Source organism: Etheostoma spectabile, chromosome 5, assembly GCF_008692095.1.
Source record: "Etheostoma spectabile isolate EspeVRDwgs_2016 chromosome 5, UIUC_Espe_1.0, whole genome shotgun sequence".
NCBI lineage: Eukaryota > Metazoa > Chordata > Actinopteri > Perciformes > Percidae > Etheostoma > Etheostoma spectabile.
In genome coordinates this window covers 36,544,039-36,565,482 of record NC_045737.1, presented here as the reverse complement: position 1 = coordinate 36,565,482, position 21,444 = coordinate 36,544,039, and the positions used below count along the sequence as shown (strand labels likewise).

Below are 21,444 nucleotides of genomic sequence, written 5' to 3'. Positions count from 1 at the left end.
TTTTTTTTAAAAGGTTTTATCAAAACAAAGGCTGCATGGATAAGAAGGATTGGTAGTCATGTGGCTGGGAGGAGAGTGAAAGGTGGAGCAGGGCAGTTGGAGTCTCTTCAGTGAAGCAGACAGTCAATCAAACAGAGACTGTGTCAGAGCCAAGTGACCCAAACAGGACTTGGCAACGAGTGCCTGGGGACTATCGCTCTTCACCTCCAACCTGCTCTCTGAAGAGGATGGATACACACTGGACAGCCTTTTCAGAGACTGCTGCTGGGGAAGTGTGTCAACAGCCTCAAAGCACCTTTTTCATCCAAGTGTTCATCCATGTTTGTGTGTAAATGGTCACACTCATATTTCATTAAACATGTACTTGTCCATTTGTTTGTTTTTTTGGGGTTTGTAGATGGCTAGGCCGCTGCTCTCCAGTTTACCATATATTCTTGCTTTTGTTGAATTGTAGCAAATATTGACTTTGGAGAAAGACAATGGGCCTGTCTCTCCTCCAGCATCAAAAGGCCAGGGACTAAGCAATGTTCCAATAAAGAAAAACAATGCTGTTTTCCAGGGCAGGACGCTGGGAGTAGCAGCTGTTAATGGACAAGACAGATTGGCTTGACTTGGCTTTACAGGGTCCGAAAGACTAAATCCAACCTTTTGTTGTTGTTGTTTGTGTTGCTGAGCTTCTTTCATTGTGGTCTGGGCTTGAGAAGGCTCACATTGCCAGACTTTACTCCACAGCGCTGTGGACACTGTTCCCAGTGTATCTGTGTGGACTTTGTCCCCGGCGATCCCACCGATCGGTCCCAGAACGTCCCAGTTAGAGAGGAAGTGCCTTAAACCTATTCTTTGTACATCTTTACAATCATTTCCTGAAAGAACCAAGCATCCAAATATTTTTTCCAAACTTTCCATTTTCAGCATATAGCTTGCTAGCTTGGAAAATGTTGTTTCCCGAAGCGAAGAGATTTTAAATGGCAACACACAGAGAGCAGGGAGCCACTTGGGTTGATTCAGACTTTGGCTTCAGGAGATCATGCAGTATGGTCACATACTGTTCCAGTAAGAGAGAATATTTGCTGGGGAAGCAACAGAAAGGAATTGTTCAGTTGCTTCTCTCACCCGGTTATTTCATGACATACTGTATGTGCTGAAAGGGATTAGCTTGTCAATGAAGATGTTTGTCAACAAAGCTGCAATTAATCCCCCAGATTTAAGTATTTTTGGCTCTGACAGGCAGCCCACCTCACATAAGACATACATTGACAGGGAATGCACTGCTAGTAAAATCACTCACTATTATAAAAGGATGAAAGGGCTTCGTTGAAGTGTACTGGTTTGACATTATTTGCCTTTATCCAAATGGATTATGTAAACGTAGGTAAAATATTAACCTCATCAGGTATTTATTTTATTCCCACTCATTCCCTTCTTATCCTGACAGCTGCGGGGAAAACAGTGACTAACTGCTACTCTAACCCACGCTCCCACTGTCAAACTCTGTGTGTGTGGGTGTGTGGTGTGTGTGTGGTGGTGTGTGTGTGTGTGTGGTTGTGGTGTGTGTGTGTGTGTGTGTGTGTGTGTGTGTTTGGTGTGTGTGGTGGTGTGTGTGGTGTGTGTGTTGGTGTGTGTGTGTGTGTGTGTTGTGGTTGGTGGTGTGGTGTGATGTGTGTTTTGTGTGTGTGTGTGTTGTGATGTAGTCTCCGTGGTCAGACTGATACATTCAGCGTTCAGTCTGTCTTAAGACCAGTCCAGCCAGTATGAAAGGGTTGTCATTTTTTAATTCAAGTATTGATGGTTTATATACTTGTGTATAGAACCGCAGATGTAACTAATTCAAGTCACCTGTTGCATGCTGCTTGACTGCATTGACCGCTATTACAATGATTGAGGATAATGGCAGTGTTTGTTAAAAAGCTGCACAGTGTAATTTACAGCTCGTTAGCTCGCCAGCCATTTTACATTTTAGGTCCTGCACTCTACAGCTCATAGCTCACAACTCTGCCCACACGGTCTGCTTTCTGCCATGTCCATGTGTAGATTTTGCCTGGCTAATTGTGGTCCGACCGCACCGTTAGTTCGAGAATCATCTGATTTGACTGCTTGAGAGAGAGTCTGAACATGGCACTGAATGTGCAGCTCCAATTCCATTATCTTAACAGGATGTCTTGCACTGTAGTGCTCCTGTCTTTCTAATAGACCTAAGGAACTCAGAGAGAAAAAGAACACTGATTGGATATTTCTGAGTGTGCAGCCACTGCCATAAACAGCTGGACATGAAATTGACCTGATCCCAGTATTAAGCAAAGTAGTGTTTCCTCTGCCAAGCTTTTATTCCCTACATTAGTAACACATTAATAACACAAAATTATGTTCAAGTGTTAATCAGTTTCTTTTGTGTGAAATGAGATTGCACACCTAGTTCTGTGCTTAGCTATACACATGTACAGCTGTGCATTTGGTTTTACAGTAAGATAAAAAAACAAACAGCTGGAGCTCCCCCTGACACCGGGTAAGAGGACAAACATTAAAAAAGGGGCGCACAAAACGAAAGTTGGCAACATTTAAGAATGGCTTGTTTATCGTCACGACCATGTGGTAAAAATGAATTGATTTATTACAAATATTAGAACACGTAACAACTTGCTGTAATCGATAAAAACAACCACTAGATAGGAAAAAGGTATTTTACAATAACTTGGGAAAGCCGCGGGGCGAGTTTCAAGGAAACACCCGTTACTTTAAAGTAAAATAGCTTCATAGGAGGGCGGCAGGATATGACCTAAAATCAAAATCACCTCTGCCTTGACAAAGATAAATGAACAATAATTATTAATGTTCTAAATCAACTTTTTTTTTAAGCCAAAATGTTTCTAAAAAATCAATATAGCGTAGTATCACAATATTTTCAGTGGCAATACTGTATCGATACACAGACGCCAAATATGGATATTTTATTATATATGCGTTGGTGAGTTTGTCTGCTTGACAATACCATTTTGCAGCATTAAAAATGAAGTGAAATGAACAAACAGAGAAATGTAACTTTTTAGATAAAACAGATGTTGATGAGTTTCCTTTTGGGGACATCATTTGAAATTGGTAAAAATTAGAAGTTGGAAAAAAGGTTATAAATTGCAATATATCGCAGAATATTGCAATATATTTAAAATCGCAGTAATATCGTACCGTGGCTTACGTATTGTGATGATATGGTATCGGGAGGCGTCTGGTGATTCCCGCCCCCAGTGACACACACTCTCAAACTCTGGACCTTCTGCAGCGAGGAACAGACCTTTACATATGTGTCCCTGGTCCAACTGAGCTAACCGGCCAAAGGGACAATGTTTTTATGGAGAAAGTAGGACTATCAGCAGCAAATAAATTATCTAAATTATCATCACGGGAAAAACATGTCTAAAAGTTTCAGAATTTTGATTTTTGATAAATTTTTGATTAATCGTCTAGCTCTACTACATAGTGTTGCTTTAAAAGCTAATGTAACAGGAAGCATTTAAGGAGCATATTTTGTCTGTATGTAGTAGGAGAACATGCATTATACATGAATGAATACATTCATGCTTCTCAGGGTCATAACTCCCCACATCCATTACATGTTGCGTGTACGTGTGCATGCGTGTGTTCTGCAGAGGGTACTATGTGTATTTATGTAAATATACATATATAATATATGTGTGTGCATATAGTTTAGTTACTTGTGTCTGTGCACCAAGGTGAAACCTTTACTTTTAGGTCACCCGACCACAGTGGCTGGGGGATCATTGGTCAATAAAAAAAATACAAATAAATTGTTGTAAACCTGAGGATATTAATATAAATATTGATTTGTATTTTCCCCCCAAAAAATACAAAACGGTGAAATATAATTCTTTTCCTAACATCATATGTTTGCTATTGTCTTCTTTAATTTGTGATGTCTGTGAACATTGTCGAATTACCGGCTTTAAGCAGGGTGCAAAACACAATGTCATAGAACAATGTAATAGATCAGAAAAATGATCTCGCACCGTTTTTCATAAACCGTACTGGACCACGGCACTATGTCACAGTAAAACTAAACTTGAGTGACGTCTCCTTTTGAAACATGAGTCTTCTGAAGTTTGAATGTAGGCATTTTGTCATTATTTTTTTTATTTGATTGTTTGTATGAAATAAGCTTTCATACGGAATGCTGTGTGAACTAGCCCGACCCTCCGACGCAGCGCTGTGGGTGAAGGTCTGGCAATGCGAGACTAGAAAGTGGCTAACCCCTGCGCAAAAAGTTGCTAGAAGTTGCTAACTGATGCTGAGTTGCATTTACGAAGGATTGTGCAATGGTTGTAATATGAACATTGATGTTTCAGGGGCATTTTTGCAACACCGTGTACTTAAATGATGTCTGAATCATCAAATTCTCTTTTTGTTTCCCTTGTTTTGTCTCTTTTGCACAGATTAGTCAGCGCCGTGTAGATATGTAATGTCTGAAACACCTTTACATTAATCCACCCACTTACTGGCTGTGCTTTGAAATATCTTTTTCTGTCATAGATTGTCTCGAGTGCTGAAATCCATTTAATCAACAAAGCTTTTGTGTGTGAAGTGGCTGCTTACAGTGCGACACGACTGATTGAATCTGATTGTGATGATTCAGATATCATTTGAGGACACGGTGTTGCAAAAATGCCCCTCAAACACCCATTTTCACATTACCACCATTGTAAATGCAAACTAGCATCATTTAGCAACTTCTAGCATCTTATTGCGCAGCCTTGTTGGCAACTTTCTAGTCTCGCATTGCCAGACCTCCACAGCCCTGCGTAGGAGGGTCTGGCTAGTCCACAGAGCATTCTGCGATGGAAGAAAAACTTCCTCTGGTTTATTGGTCCGGGGCGGTGCTAAGCGCTGCATGGAGCAAGGGTGCATCGGAAAGGAACTTGTTCTGGTGGAACATGTGTATGTTCAAAGGTTGTTTTAGTCGTGCAACAGAAAACTCTGATTGGACAGATAGTCTAGCTAGCTGTCTGGATTTACCCTGCAGAGACCTGAGGACCAGTAACCATAGTCCTCAGATTGGACAGATGTCTAGCTAGCTGTCTGGATTTACCCTGCAGAGACCTGAGGACCAGGTAACCATAGTCCTCAGATTGGCAGATAGTCTAGCTAGCTGTCTGGATTTACCCTGCAGAGACCTAGGGACCAGGTAACCAGAGTCCTCAGATTGGACAGATAGTCTAGCTAGCTGTCTGGATTTACCCTGCAGAGATCTGAGGACCAGGTAACCATAGTCCTCAGATTGGACAGATAGTCTAGCTAGCTGTCTGGATTTACCCTGCAGAGATTTGAGGACCAGGTAACCATAGTCCTCAGAAATCCACCGGAGGTTAGAACGCCAACACAAAGAAAGCAGAAGGTAACGGACATCCGGCCAAAATGAAGGACTTCTGGACGGCACCGGAGCAATCCCGGAAATGAAACATTGTTGAAATAGACTAGCAACTTTCCAATGAAAATAATTCGAGACCGCAATGTTATAAAGACTCAGAAGAAGAAAGTGCAAACAGGGATACAAGGAGAGATGGATGGACCAGGCGTCGCTAGTCTTTGCAGAGCAGACAGATGGCCCAGACAAAACCATTGTATGCAGAGGTGACAGATGGGTCTGGATGGGATCATGAAATATTTAGCAGTAATAAATGGAAAAGGATGCGCTAGGTTGTGCTCTCTGTCAAACCAAGACTGACTCGACTGTTTTCATTTGCATTCATTAATATTAAGGATAGCACCGGCCTGTTCTGTCATTGGGGCATTCGTCTCTTTGTTCCTCTTCTGTTCCTTCCACATCCTGGCCTCGTAGGTCTCCTGCCAGAACACTGGCCATTAGGTTTTGATGAATGCAACTGACAAATTCTTGAAGAATGGTCTCAGAAAGGCTGTTCAGTCACGGTCCATGATGGGGCTTGAGTTCCAGCTCTCTCCCAGGATAATGCTAAGAGCAAATGCCAGTGTCCTTCAATTTATATTCAATTCAGCTTCATTCATTCAATGCATGACAGAAGTAATCGCAATAGTCTAAACCACACTATAAATTACAAAGACCCAACAATTTTCACAAGAGAATGTATTTATTGCGACAGCGGCAAGGAAAATATTTCTTTTAAGCAAAAATCTCGGACAGAACCTGACTCTTATTGGGCGGCCATCTGACGCTGCTGGTTGTGGAGGGGGCGAGAGAAAAATACAAAAATCAGCAGATGCAACCCAATCCGGTATACGATCCAGTATACATATATGTTTCGTCAAGCATTTTTTTCCCCCACCCGTAGTGGTTACTAGGCAGACAAAATAGAAAAGGAAAACACATGGCGGATGGACAGGCATAGGCAGAGCAGAAGAGGTGGGAAATGAAAATGAGGGAAAAACTGGGAAAGTATGGAATAGATGGAAGGCTCCTTAACTGTTTCAAGTGGTCGGAGTGGGCTAAATACACAATGTGTTGTGTGATTATTGTGTAGACGATCAGATTTCATGCATATATGGCAATCCTATGAATGAAATGCATATACACACACACGCGCACGCACACACACAGACTGATGTAGGCCTAATGTTAACTCTGGCAAAAAAAATAAAAAAAAATACTGCCAGACCAGATTATTAAAATGATCACGGACATCCTGAGGGTAAATGTATTTCTGTGCTGTACTCCGTGTCCTTGTTGCGTATTTGTTGACGATTGAAGGGATGGGTCAGTTAATACTGCCTAAAACGCTAATATCAGTATCTTGAAGTACTGGAGTTTATGCACCGACGCGATACCACGTATTAAAGCCCTATAGAAAATCTACGTTAAAGTAGTTTATTTCTGTTCTTTTTCTGTTATAACTGACTGTCAAACTGGATGATAAAAGAAAGTTCTGTGGCGTTCAGTGTTTGAGAGTTTAACCGGAGCCAGACCGACAACAACAACAGAAATCACATCACATCCATACAGGGAGAGTAGTACACAGCTGCTAAAACATAATAAAATATTGGACACCCTGGTATTGGATCAGTACTCGGTATCGGCCGATACTCAAGTTGAGGAATCAGAATCGGTATCGGGAAGCAAACAATGGTATCGGACCATCTCCAAATAAAACCTGTAGGGTTCCTCAGAGTTAAACATGAAATATGGGTTCCTGTTTTTCCCATGGGAAAAAACTACATTCAGTTTGTCTTGGGTTTTTTAGTTTCCATAGCAACAATGACACTGTGGTTAAACTACAGACTTCCAGTGCTTTCACATGCATGCACTTACCTGTGGAGTTTTCTTGTAAAGTTTTCTTTGTTGTTTTGTAGTGTTTCTCATCGTAATGCGTTATGTACATTCCTATGATCGTGTGTGTGTGTGGCTGTGTGTGTGTGGCTGTGGCTGTGGCTGTGTGTGTGTGTGTGGCTGTGTGTGTGGCTGTTAGAACTGGGAAATGATTTATCAGGTCTGAAATGAGTGTCAAATGGCAATCTCTCCAGTTCTGAATAGCACTGACACACATGTGCGCGCGCACACACCGCAGAAAAATAACGTTCATAGTCTATCAGTCTGCCTCTCTCTATTCAGCTGTCTATTTATATGTCTGTCCACTTCTCTGCCTGCTTTTATGAGCAGTATTAAAGTCCTGTCTGCCTTTCTGTCTGTCCATCTGTTTATCTATTCATCTGCAAGTCGGTCCATCCAAACTGTCGCTCTGTTTATCCACCTGTCTTTCCATCTGTCCGTCTCTGTCCAATTACTGGATCTGGCTGCCAGTCGCATCGCTAAGCTCGCGCAGCGGTAATCACTGTGGCTGCACCATGTAAATCAGACTCAGTTCACAGCACCTCATCCATATCCATACGGCTTATTAACATCTACCTTATCATGTACTTGTGTACATGTACTGTAATCTAGTATGCATTCCGCTTTTCTCCCTTATTGTTTTTACTTGGCTTATTTAAAGGTGCAATATGTAATACTGACAGCTAGTGTTTTTTAAATAGTCAATGCAGTACAATTTCTAAATACTGGAGTGAGTCGTCTCCCCGCCCCCTCTTCCCCAGACTCAAAGTCCAGGGAGGTTGCCAGGCTGAGACCGGAGCATCCATAGTCTCGCTTCGACAGACCCTCCTCCAAAGAGCGGTGAAAGAGCATCCACAACAATGCAGCTGGACGCTTGTCTCCCAGAGCCGGACATTACTTCACAGCGCAGCGGAGTAGCTAACGTTAGCTTCTGCTGGCTATGTTGACGGTCTGCTCATGCAGAGCTCTGGACCCGACTGACAGACGCCACTTCTTTTAGGCGACAGGGTTGATGCAGGAGATTTAGGAAGGGAACAACTCAAGGCAAGGCGATAGAATTAGGCTACATGAAATAAGAATAATAACGGAAGGCTTTGGTAGAAAGGCTTCTACCTAATGAAGAACAGACTAGGTACAGCTTCATCTGAAAGTATAATCGCAGCATGTGTGAGACACCTTTTTGAAGAAAAATATTGTAACCTTGAGAGGTTGAGTGTTGTTCAGGAAGCTTTGTGTTGCACTCATGCAGCCGTACATCGCCTAAACACAGTCACTCACTCATCTCTTTCACCCAAAGTGGAGTCTTTCAAAAGAGCAAATCAATTTAAAATGAATGTAAACCTCAGTCATGAATAGTGATATGATTATGCACCCTGAAAGCAGGAAAAAGACAAAACAATCAATCAATTAAATCAATAATTTTACAATCCATTTTGAGCTGACCTGTTTTTTTCCCATTATTGATGTTTTCAAAATCTAATTTGACCTTTTCGAACATTTAAAAGGTACATTTTACAATAAAGATAAGTTAATTAGTGTGTGTGTGTGTGTGTGTGTGTGTGGTGTTGTGTGTGTGTGTGTGTGTGTGTGTGTGTGTGTGTGTGTGTGTGTGTGTGTGTGTGTGTGTGTGTGTGTGTCACAGAAATAACCGGTGAACAAGGTGCAGCCTCCAATTCTGTTTTGTACCCAAACAGGAGCCGGGAACAGCGGCACGATGTAATCGCATGTCTAAAGAGCAGAAAATATGTTGGCCATGAGACACATGTGCTCTTGATGTAGTTACACCGTGGCCTCTTCAAGCAGCGAGCAATTCCACCATCTCACACACAGTTGTCAGCCAGAAAAGGAGTGCTTTTGAAAAGCTGCTGCCTGCCAACATTATCCCTATTGGAAAGAGCAGTTGGATATAGGATTCTTTTATTTTCTTCTTTTTTTTTTAGATCAATGGTCAGAGTACTAAGCAAGCCGAACATAAACTTAATGATCCACTGGGTAGAGTCGATGTTACACACACACACACACACACCACACACACACACACACACACACACACAACACACACACACAATTTAATGAGAAACTAATATCACACCATTCAAAAAAAAGTGAAGAAAAAGGACAAGCCTACCCAGTACCTCAGATGTCATTTTTCCCTTTAGAAGCTCAAAACCTCACTCTCTTCAAAGTTGTCATAAAATAACCTGGTGGACCATGCCACTTGTCGAAACACCCGCACCCAACTGTTTCCTTGGAGCTTGCTCACAAATAACGTGCATCAACTAGCAATCTGGGGTGAAAATTGTTTCCCATTGGCCGACGAACGGATACTTAAGGTAATGCCAAACATCCGTTCCAGTCTTTTTGTCTTTTATTGCATTTATTGTCTGACTCTTTTAAGTAGAGTATAGAGTAGGCCTAGACCACACTCTATAATTTATAAAGTCCCAACATTTCCCCCAAGTGTATGGTGCAACAGTGCGACCATGCACAGTGGCGAGGAATAACTCCCCTTTTAAAAAGAAACGTGAGCCAGACCCAGGCTCTTGTGTCCGACGGCGCCGGTTGGAGATGTGATGCATCGTGGCAACAACAATCACAGCAAAGAAAGTGGAACGGTGGCTAAAAAATGGAGTTAGTAGTAGGTTTTATACGCTTCTTATATCTGGGTTGCTTTGTCGTTTAAGCAGCATTTTCCTCCATTGAGTCAGCTGGAATAAGCAGGTGCCCCGTTGACAGGCAGCCTCGGCCACAGTGTGTGAATGTGTGTGTGAAAGGTCTTCATCCTGTACGATGTTAAAGCGTTTTGAGTATTCGTTAAGACTAGAAAGGCGCTGTAGAAATCCAGCCCATTTACATTTACTCTGAAATGACAAACATCCCCCGTCACAGGCTGGAGAAAAGGCTTTAGGAAACTAAAGTCTGTTTTAGAGCCAAGAGGAGGCGAAGTCTGGTTTTCTCTCAGAACACTTGAATTACATCACTGACACGTTAACCCTTATTCTGGAAAAGAGGATATTCCGATTAAGCTGTTTACAAGTCAACATTCTACTAATATCACCGTTTACATGCAGCTGTGCAAAACAAGTTTTTTTTTTGTTTTTTAGTACCGGCGGTGGCCGACTTGTTGGACGGTGCAAACGCAGCATCCCTCTTTCATTCCTTAAGCCAGTTTCTTGAAAAGGTCGTCATAGTGATTTGTGCGCATATTTAAAAACCTGTTGATAGCAAAGTCTTTGATAATGTAAAAGTAGCGATTTCTCCTTCTTATTGGACCTGCGGACTTGCAAACTGTTGGCTGGTTGGTTTGTGTACAGCTACCATAGCAACGCACAGAGCTGACCATAAGCCGTAAACAGGCAAGAGGCCGTAAATTGTCAAAAACTGCCGTAAAAACCCACATTGAGACGCATATTCAGAATGTGGTGTATACATTTCCAAAGAATGCTTTGACCACCCGAATAATACCAGAATATCCCACATGTTTTAATTCGAAAATGCTATATTCTGACAAAGAGCTTATTCTGAATATACAACCGGAATATGCTCTTTACATGAGCCGAATCAAATTTGGATCATTGTCATATTTGTTCCCGGTTGACACTCTGGAGATGGACCCCCCCTCATTTATTAATTTTGTTGTTGTTGTTATAATTTTTCCATTATTAATATTATATTTTTTTTTTTCTCGCTCCAATTGCTTGGTGACACTAGTATTATAGTTTTCTTTTCCATCTAATAACGTCAATTGCCATAGAGGATATTATTGTTGTCCGTGATGTAGTTTTGTGCAATTTGTGTGTCTGTCAGATGTTGTCTACCAACACAATGGAAATAAAGTTGCATAAAAAGAAGGGCCTACCCCAGCTTTAAGAGCTTCCCTTTGACACAGGCTTGATACAAAGACTTTATCTTCTGAATGGTGTCAAATTCAGCGAACATGAAGGGCAAAAAGCCCCCTGTTCTTTCTGTCTTTGGAACCATTTATTTTCATTTTCCTCACATGTTGGGGCTTAAACACTGATATTGGTGTTTTGTATTGGAAAAAGAAATCAATCATCAATAAATCATAAATGGAAAAAAGACTACAGTTGTGTTATGTTAAGGGATTTTTCAAACACAGTTGATCAAACTAGCGATGCCTTTGATTAGATAGATAGATAGATAGATAGATAGATAGATAGATAGATAGATAGATAGATAGATAGATAGATAGATAGATAGATAGATAGATATTGTTCCAAAAAAAGTTGGAAATTATGGTGTTAAAGCAGCAAAATCATTTGCACAGAATATAAATAGAAATGAATTACTAGGATACAATTACATACATGAAATATACATGAAAGAATAATAGCAATGAAATATAAGAACACATATTTGAATATACTGTATACATTGAGCAGTATTTATGTGTTAAGACATATTTGGTGTCATCTGGTGATGATGTGATGCGAAAGGAACAGGGCAGGAAGGTCTTCATTTTTCCGTCTCATTGTAAGAAATAAGTTATTACCTGTTGTGGCAGAGTGACAAACATGTGAGTTATGACTCAATTTTAAAATTGGAACAAATTAGAGCCTCATGTCCATTATCACAATGGATAGGTGCGAAGTGACACCTTGTGGCTCAGCGTATGAGAAGGAACAACAAAGCCCAGGTGTGAAGGGAACTAATGGAGCAGACATTGTTAGGTAAAGAATAGACGATAATAGAGGAGTAAATTAAAGGCTGCAGAGGTTGTGTTCTGTTACACGCAGACTTTGCCCTGTAATGGAGGGAAAGGGTTAGTGGGGAAATAGATTCAGGTTTGCTGGGTAACTTGATGGAGGCTGTGGACCGCTGATCTTTCTTTAGATAAGACGGGATGAGGTTTGGGACTTTCAATGACTGCACCAGAGTGGCTGCATCATGTCAGAGCAGACAAAGTGAGGGCAGAGAAAGTTATTAAAATGCTTGGAATCATCAGCTAATGACTGCGGATGTTTCACATCGTCTGCAGGTTCCCTAAAGACGCGGTCCCTGCACCCAACTGTGTGATCGTGTGGCGATAAACAAATTTGGAAAAACCAAATTTTTATGAACTTGGATTTTCTGTTTCTGCTTCAGTGTTTCTAATATTTTAGAAGAAGGCGAACAATGATCAGCTGACAGACAGCGAGTGACGGAGAGAGAGAGAGATGATGATGTCACACAGACGATCAGCGATGTGTGCCCAGAGCGGCTCATGGATCTGAAAGTTATCTTAAATCATATCGAAGTCATGTTGCAATTTCAGGCTAGTAAATGCTCGTGATCACCTGAAGTGAACCCAACTCTAGCTCACTTGGACGAGAACCGAGACCCCCATTTTTAAGCGGGCCAGAGTGTTTGATCCGCACCAGGGTTCAGATGAGATTTCACACCAGTCCAAAAGAACCGGACTATCCGACCAATCGCTCCAGGGTTTGTTTTAAATGGACCGAATGAGGCGGGTATGGAAGTTTAAAGAGGACAGGGGGGGGGCTCTGTCAGACTGAAGCAGCCCTTTCCCCAGTGTGTTTGTTGCTGCCGCTTTCTTTCTAATGTGCTTTTTCTTTTAAGAATGGAGGTCTGGTAGTCTGCGTTTCAGGCTAATAGATACTGATGTTCAGCTGGCAACGGGCAACATAAAAGACGATCCAAGAAGCTTTTAAAGGCAGCCTACACCATATATTCTCTTTGAAGATGCTGCTCATAGTGATGAACTGAGGGAGCATCTTTTCTTTCTTTCAGCTCATTGTTTTGCTCGTCGGGCTCATTAACCTCCTCTCCAGCCGTATTAGGCAACTGTTTTAAGCACAAACGCTAAAAGAAGAATTTGTATTCAACTCTTTTATCCAGAACCAAGAATTGAAATGAAAGTGTATGTTGCTCTGTCTGTTATTTGTGTTAACATGCAACTGTTGCTAAAAAGTACACCATAACGTCTTTTATAGAGCTAAAACAGGCCTATTTTGTTGCCCAAAAGTGACAGAAAATAAAATCAATGAATGCAGCTTTAAAGAGAGTGTGTCACTCCTACCATGAGCATTACTGTACTTATACTTGGTCGACAGTTTGTAGCTCTTACAACGTTCCTGAGAGGCTTTTCTGGCCTGATTCCAGTCAGGTGATAATTACTCCCCAACCGTGTACAGCACTTCCTCCAGCCTCCATAAATAAAACGGTTATTTTTAGGAATTTGGTTAGACACAGTTATGTTTAGATGTATAGTTGATTAGATTTCATGATAATGAATTTGACGTGTTCTTTATTGCACTGTGTGAGAGCTGACTTTAGGATAAGGAAAGTCCCATAACTGTTGACATATTTACAATACACAGCGTAACTGAAGAAGAAATACAAAGAAAAATACACACGTAGCTAGACAAGGGCGTAGCTCAAAATTCTGGGTCCTGTAGAAAGGGATTCTCTACAGAACCCCTCCCCGCATCCACAGCTAATCATTCTAGCATCTTTTTGGGACCTGCTCACATGAGGGCCCGCACTCAATCCCATTTCCACCCCCACTCCGACACCCCAACTACACTTATAGTAGAGAGATGGACAGCCAAGACAAAGAAAGATGTTTGGTGATATGCTCGGGTCCAGATCTTAATTGGCAGCACACTGTAGGGCTGCTCGATTTTGGGAAAAATCATAATCACGATTATTTTGGTCAATATTGAAATCAGATTATGTAACACGATTATTTCACATGACTTTGGAAACGTTTTGCATTTATTAAAAAGACCCTTTCAACATTTCTTAAAACATTGAACATTTATTGTACTTTTGAACTTTAAAATAAATATAAATAAAATTTCAAATCAAAGTATAAAATATTTATTCCCTGTATTTACTTCCACAATCTCTTTAAAACAAGTAGGCACATTTTGGCAAAATATAAACAATTCCAGCAACTCAATCCACGAATATAAAAGCGGGCCCATCATCAGGCCCCGGCATTAACAGCTAATAAGTTAACTAGACAAAACAAATTATTTAATCACCTGTTAGTAGGGTTGCTAAAATAATCCTTAAATGTTTCTAGCCAGAAACACCAATCTGTTACATATTCTGGTTTAAGAGATGAACGCAAGCAGGTGACAATGTTTCCACTTGTACTAAAGACCCTCTCTGAAGAGGAACTTGGACTACAGACCCTCTCTGAAGAGGAACTTGGACTACAGACCCTCTCTGAAGAGGAACTTGGACTACAGACCCTCTCTGAAGAGGAACTTGGACTACAGACCCTCTCTGAAGAGGAACTTGGACTAAAGACCCTCTCTGAAGAGGAACTTGGACTACAGACCCTCTCTGAAGAGGAACTTGGACTACAGACCCTCTCTGAAGAGGAACTTGTAGCTGGAATGCAGAGGTATTTTCTTGCCAGTTTTGAAAGCCGAGGGTATATCCTCTGGGATTTGTTATGGATGTCTGGGTTACGGAGGATGTTGAGGGAGTGGATTGCCGTTTCTGTTTCTTTATTAAATGGTCATAGGTCACTCTGTGTTTAATTTTCAAGTGGTTAAACAATTCGTGGTGTTCCTACTTGCAGCCACTACCATGAGCAACCTTGCACGTACATGTTTCTGCTCGTCGTCGAGTCCCTCAGCCAAACTGTTCCCAGACAATGGAGTTGGGTTTGCTTTTTTTTTGCTTACCAACTGCTGTGGCTGCCCCCTTCTGCCATCTTTACTCTCGCTAAGTTTTTAAATCCAGCGGGTAACATGCACGCGACCTGCCTCCCTGACAGTGTAGGCTGAAGCGTTGGCTTCGGAGGGGCGGATGTGCGCATGACGTGTGTGCGCGCGCGCCATTCAGAACACACAAGGAAATTACAAAAAAGAACATGGCAAAATAATCGTTTTCCTCGATTGTACTATTTTGGTAATCGTTGGGAGCCGAAATCGAAACCGAAACCGAAATTCAATTAATTGCACAGCCCTAGCACACTGATTCTGGTTTTGCGACAGGATAGTAGACTGATGTATAAAAGAGTTCTAAGCCTGTTGTATCTAAGCGAAGGGACTCTAAATGGCCTGTTAGAAGGCATACGTTGGTACTCCATACTTGTAAAACATGCATGGCGTCAGAAGAGATGCTGTTAGCAAGTCTGAGCATGCTCTACTTGTGGAGAGGTGGTTTTATTTTCAGCAGAATGATAGGACATGCTTGACTTAACCAAAACTCATTTCATATACTCACAAAAAATCTTACGTTGCCCAAAGTATCACATTACATTATGCAAATCATCTCCTTCCGAACGACAGCTCAGGCTTTCTAATAGCTAGAGATGACGTGAATCAACTCATTTAGGCGACAAAACAAAAGCATCCGATCAGACCGTTTTGTACTAATTAACTCATCTCAAAACAAAAGAACTCAGAGTTGATCAGAAAAATCCCCAGTGCACATGCCACAGGATGATGGGAACAGTCAACTGAAGTTATGTTTTTGGTATTTGTTGGCTATTATAAAGTTTTTGACAGATTTTTAAACTAAAGACATTGCATGGAAGACCCTGCACAGAGGAACATCTGATTATGTGTATATTATGTATATCTTCAGGGCCTGAGGTTAACTTGTTGGCCACCAGCGACGGAGGAAGGTAGATTTTAAAACCCGCTAGTCGCACAGGCTCTATACCCGCCAACTATGTATTTTTGTTTTTGCCTCATACAGCTAAAATACAGGAAATGCACGAGCATCGATCCTGAACTCGTTAAGAAAGCACATTTGAAGTGCTCTCAACTTAATAACTAATCAATATGAACACATTTCTCAATTTCTACAGGTCTTGTCTACTTCTGTCGTAAAACAGAAAAAAATCTAGAGAATGCAATATCTGGAAAGAATTGCGGTGTGAACGCTGTATGTTGAAAGGCTGACGCTTGATTGCTGGCTTGAATGTATAAGAAGAAGGGTTTGGGTTTAGTTAGTATGAATGTCAGTGAAAATAATACCCTAATGTTTGTGTAATATTTTAATTGTTTTTAGAAAATACTGACACTTCACTGGTGTGAATTTGTTAAGTATGTGAAGTGGGTTTAGTTGAAAAAAAGTAGGAATGGCTTTAATAGTATGAGTATTAGAATGTCAATGAAAAGTTGAATAATAACAATAAAGTTTGAAAGATTTTGAATGTATTATTTTAGTAGAAGGAGTAGAATCGTCACCAACTGTCCACTGGGAACTAAAACGTCTTCTTACTTTTTGTTACAGCTTCCTGTATTTTTGTTGGTTGCCTGATTCAGCCGGCCTCTTCCCAGTCAGTTTTGAGCCCAAATCCAAGGAAATGTCGGACTTGGTTAAATGTGAAAGAACAGTGGCAAAAAACGGCTAATGAATCCCTTTATTCTCATTGGCTATCTGCCAACATGGACAGTAGATAGTCGGTCAGTTTCGCCAAGTCACGGTAAGAGTTCACCTGGATTTGGCGCGTGGACGGGGGTTTTCAGTTTCAGGCCCTGATGGTCTTTGTGAATCTTGAGGTGTATTGAGGAATTCAAAACATTTAGTGTGATAAAGCACGAGTGGAAAGCATCACAAACCACATTGAGTAGAAATCCAATCAGTGTTGTTGCAGATATTTTCTAGTTAGTTGGAAGTCGCACCACTGCTCCTAGTGCCGGGGGTGTTGAACAGTCATTTTAATCCCACGTGACGAACGGAGATAAATGCATGTCACTGTAAATGGGATAAAACGGGATGATGTAAGGATGAGAGAGAGAGAGAGACATACATGTTAAATATGATGCATATACCTTGGAGCACAAAGAACAGTGTGCACTGCGTACATAGTTGGAGGTGGACAATCTTTGAAGCTGATCCAAAGTGAAGAGGGGAAGAGGATTGTGGGAGCCGGTGTGTGTTGTGGAACAGAGATGACATCCCCACGAACCACGCGCCAAGCCGTGCTGCGTGTCGCCCACACGTTAATGGCAATGCATCAGTTGGGGCTCTCCGTTCCTTCTGTCCCTTTCTTTTCCATCCCATTTCCTTTTCTCCTTGCCTCCTCCCCCTCCCCATTATTAGCCCTCCTTAGCTTTCTGCTCCTGCTGTTTGTTCCTTTGTCAGGAGGCTGTAATGTAACAGAAGTGTGGTTTCTTTGACCTCTCGGGGGACAAACACAGCAGGATCCCCCATGAATTGAGCTGCCTTTATTTGTCCTTTTGCCTGTTTGAATGCATTGTTAAAATTTTAAAAAGTTGACATATGGCATAGAGGATGTGATGAAGGCTAATAGCCAGTAATGTTATGGATTCTGCATCTTTGTGTTTACTTTCAAAAGCTTATAGTATGCAGCTTTATATACCTCTACCTTATCAGGCAGGTAAAGATAAGTGAAATAAAAGCTGAATGCTGATGAAATCAGTTTGTGGATTCATACCACCACATTTAAACAGTTAGCTCAATATTGGCCCTGATACTGACCTCATTAAGCGGATTGAGATATGATGTGATCGATACTTTCCGTCATCTTTATGTCATTATAAAGAAAAATCTGTTTTAAATGTAGTTGGATAATCCAGTCGTGGTGGCAGCAGTTGTTAGTGCCACATCAATACATGTCGTCATATTATCTTACATGAAAAGAATTCTAATGAGTTCCATGTACACAGGTTGCTTATTTGGGAAGAAGACAGCTCTGAATTGGTAGAGAGTTTAGGTACTGCATTATTCCTATTTCTACTATCTGTTGGGCCTTTAGATGGGATGCACACACTGGAAAAGAAATTAATGGAATTGTATGAGAGGGCCACCTAGAGTTGTGGCAGGCGGTTTATTTTTAGCGTTGTTTGTCGAAAATACTATAATAGTCTGTTAGCATATTGTACTATAAGTGTTCTGAAAAAATAAAAATCAACTTCTGCACATCCTTGTTTTCAGAGGGAGAGAGGGAGGGAAGGAGAGAGAGAGAGAGGGAGAGAGACATATGATGAATTGTTTTTGCTCTCTACCCATGCAGCTTTAAGAAATACTTATTGGTTCATTGGGTTTATAAAAAAAAAAAAAAGAAATGGTAATTTGGCGATGGTGACAGGCAAAGTAAGTTGATGGTTTCCCGTCATGTTTCTGTCCAGGTGCTCAGGTTTATTGGTCTGGAGGCTGTTGAATTTACAGGTCTGGAATACATTTACGATAAAACTGGTTAGGGTCTTCATATGCAATCAAATCTTAAAAATGTCAGTAGCTCCAGTAGCTTTCCAGTTTTTTTTTTTTTTTACAACCACCAGCACATACTACCATACCACAGACGGATCAGACAGTCGGCGCAGGAGGAGGGGCAGGGCAACAATAGTGTCTCCATGTCAACCAAACGTGTGTGCGTGTGTGTGTGCGTGTGTGCGTGCGCTGGGTGTACATGTGGAAAACTGAGTCACGACATAAGGCCTGAAATAGAACAAAGACAAACTTCTGTAGGTTATCGCCTACATGTATGTGGTCACACACACACACACACACACACACACACACACACACACACACACACACACACACACACACACACACACACACACACACACACACACTTACTTACAGACAACAAAAAGCACATAGTAGATGAAAGCAGCCTATAGGTTAATTGTGATAGCGGAGGATTGACATGTGGAAAAGACATTCTGAATTTCAACCTATTTGTAGATTTTGTGAATATACTTTTCCGTGTAACATGCTTCTACACTGTGAGTCCAATTTGTAGTTGTTACTAACTGCAACTGTTTATCATTCCAACTGCTATAATTATGAATCACATTTCTCTATATTTTTATCAGTGTGTGTCCAAACCGGCAGTTTGGGTACAGCCTGGGTCTGTCCCAAGTTTCTGCCTAAAAGGACATTTTTCCTTGTCACTGTTGCACCAAATGCTTGCTCTTGGGAAATTGTTGGGTCTTTGTAAATTATAGAGTGTGGTCTAGAACCACTCTATCTGTAAAGTGTATTGATGCTATGATTCGATACTATGCATAACATTTAATTGAAAATACAGTAAATCTCTGAATTGAGAAACAAACTAATTTTGACTACAGCTATCGATTATCGACTTCAAAATCCGATATTCCGATATATTGTCCGAGATATATTTAAAAAAATAAATCCAGAAATGCGTAAGAAAACAGATTTCCCTAACATTAATTATTTGTAGATATTTGAGTTCTCACTAAAACAATATGATAATGCAGTTTAAAAATAAAACTTGTTTCGCAACAGAACAGAGGAACATTAAAATATATTAAAGTTCTGAGAAATAAAATGTATAAAAATACAAACTTAAGATATAAAACTTAAAATCCGTTTGAATTCTCCTCCTTCAGTTCACAATTTTGCGGGAACCAATCACAAGCTGACCAACGCTCAGCCTCACCTCTATGGAGCTTGGCCTGGTCTGGGGGTAGGCAGACTGGTAGCTGTCTCCGTTATCTCTGTTTTTACCTCCACCAAAGAAGGTCATGTTGTTTGGCTCAGCTCGTCTGTTGGTTTGTTTGTCTGCAGGATAACAGGAAACTACCTGCCCGATCTTCATTAAAATGGTGAAAGGGGGTAGCATGGAAAGAACTCACCGATACACAAAGTATTTTTCGTGTTTATTTGCATTGCGAGATAGGGCATTTGTTCTGCTTTGATGTGATGTTGGATTATAATAAAATGAGTTCCCTACTGGAAATAACTGATGCCCGGCAGCACGCACTCTGAAAGTTTCAAGAAGACCATTAACATCTAATGCATCAAACAACTGGATCTGGCCCGGAACACTCGCAGGAACAAAACCAGTCTGTATTGTTTTGACTTCTTTATGAAGTGACTTTTCCACGTTGTTGAGAATGAATCTTGTGTTTTGGGTGTTATTATCATACAGCCATGTGTCTGTGTGTGTTTGTTTTCTGGTGTTTAGCACAGACTCGACACCCGCCCGCCTGCTCTTATCCCCGGCTCTCTGGAGCTTCGTGCACCCCCGTTGCCTGGCAAAGACGCCGGTGTTGGCAGCACAGAGGGTCCACAGGGGCCGCCGGCAGACAAGAACCTCATTTCTAGGTTCATAAAATGTACCTCAATTCCAAATATGTAGGATATTACTACTCCTGCCTACACCCGGTTAAAACACATTTGGTCTTTGCAAACAGATAATATCACGTGATGATTTGCATATAGAGCGGCGAAGTGAGAGCCAATCACAATGAAATGTAAAGAGTTGGTCGTCCTGATTCTACCTGATTCTCGGGGCTCTCCGTATCCCGCTCTTTCTCACGGTTCTGTTTATGTGTTACAGATAGCTGGGTGGATGGTGTTGGCATGGTGTGAGAGCAAAGCATTAACAAACATACATTTGTGTTGTGTGTGTGTGTGTGTGTTGGTGGTGTGTGTGTGTGTGTGTGTGGTGTGTGTGTGTGTGTGTGTTGTGTGTGGTTTGTGTGTGTGTGTGTGTGTGTGTGTGTGTGTGTGTGTGTGTTGTTGTGTGTCGGTATGGAGACCACTCTATTGGGAGTGGATAGATGACGCTAACTAGTCAAATACATACATCCCACTGGTGGGAACGTCTCGTTGGATTAGTTAAGGAGGCTTGGCAAGACTTAGACTTGACTTAGACTTCTCTTTATTTATCCTTTTGGGATGACTCCCGCAAGGAAATTGAAAATTCCAGCACCAGTTTGAGCAAGAAAGAACAATTAAAAAATAGATTAAAAAGAAAAGAAAAGACAGTATAAAGACAACAAATAACATAATTATATAACACAATAGAACATTTGTCAAATAAAACAAACAAAACCATAAATATATTAAAGTGTCAGTGTTGAGTCCAGTTTTGAAGTGGCAAGAACTGGGGGGGGGTTGTAATGTATTTTCTGTAATGTATTTTCTGTGAGTGCAAACTTTTTTTTTTTAAATGTCTAAAAATTAAGAATCTCATCTAAATTTAGTTTTTAATACTTTCATAATATTTTATGAAATAACCTGTGTGCCTATCATGTGATATTCCATCCTAAAATTAATTTATCTTCTGCTTTAACATTTGCAGTTTTCATTTCAAGATCCCTTTGGTGTAAAGGTGCTCAAAGCGTTGTTGGGTGACGTTACTTCTTGTTGACGTCCAAACAAAAAAAAGACTAGCTTGCCCCTCCCTCCTCCTAATCCAG

The 21,444-nt window shown here is 41.0% G+C and overlaps 1 protein-coding gene and 1 long non-coding RNA gene across 2 annotated transcripts in view; both read left to right on the top strand.

Moving 5' to 3' along the window:
- The window catches only part of kcnh3 (potassium voltage-gated channel, subfamily H (eag-related), member 3), a 174,125-nt gene that overhangs the window by 33,874 nt on the left and 118,807 nt on the right, over positions 1-21,444 (top strand).
- On the top strand, positions 3,692-16,671 carry LOC116688999 (uncharacterized). Its single transcript, XR_004331903.1, has 3 exons — positions 3,692-3,702; positions 8,469-8,473; positions 16,583-16,671. It is a non-coding gene; the product is annotated as an uncharacterized LOC116688999 (long non-coding RNA).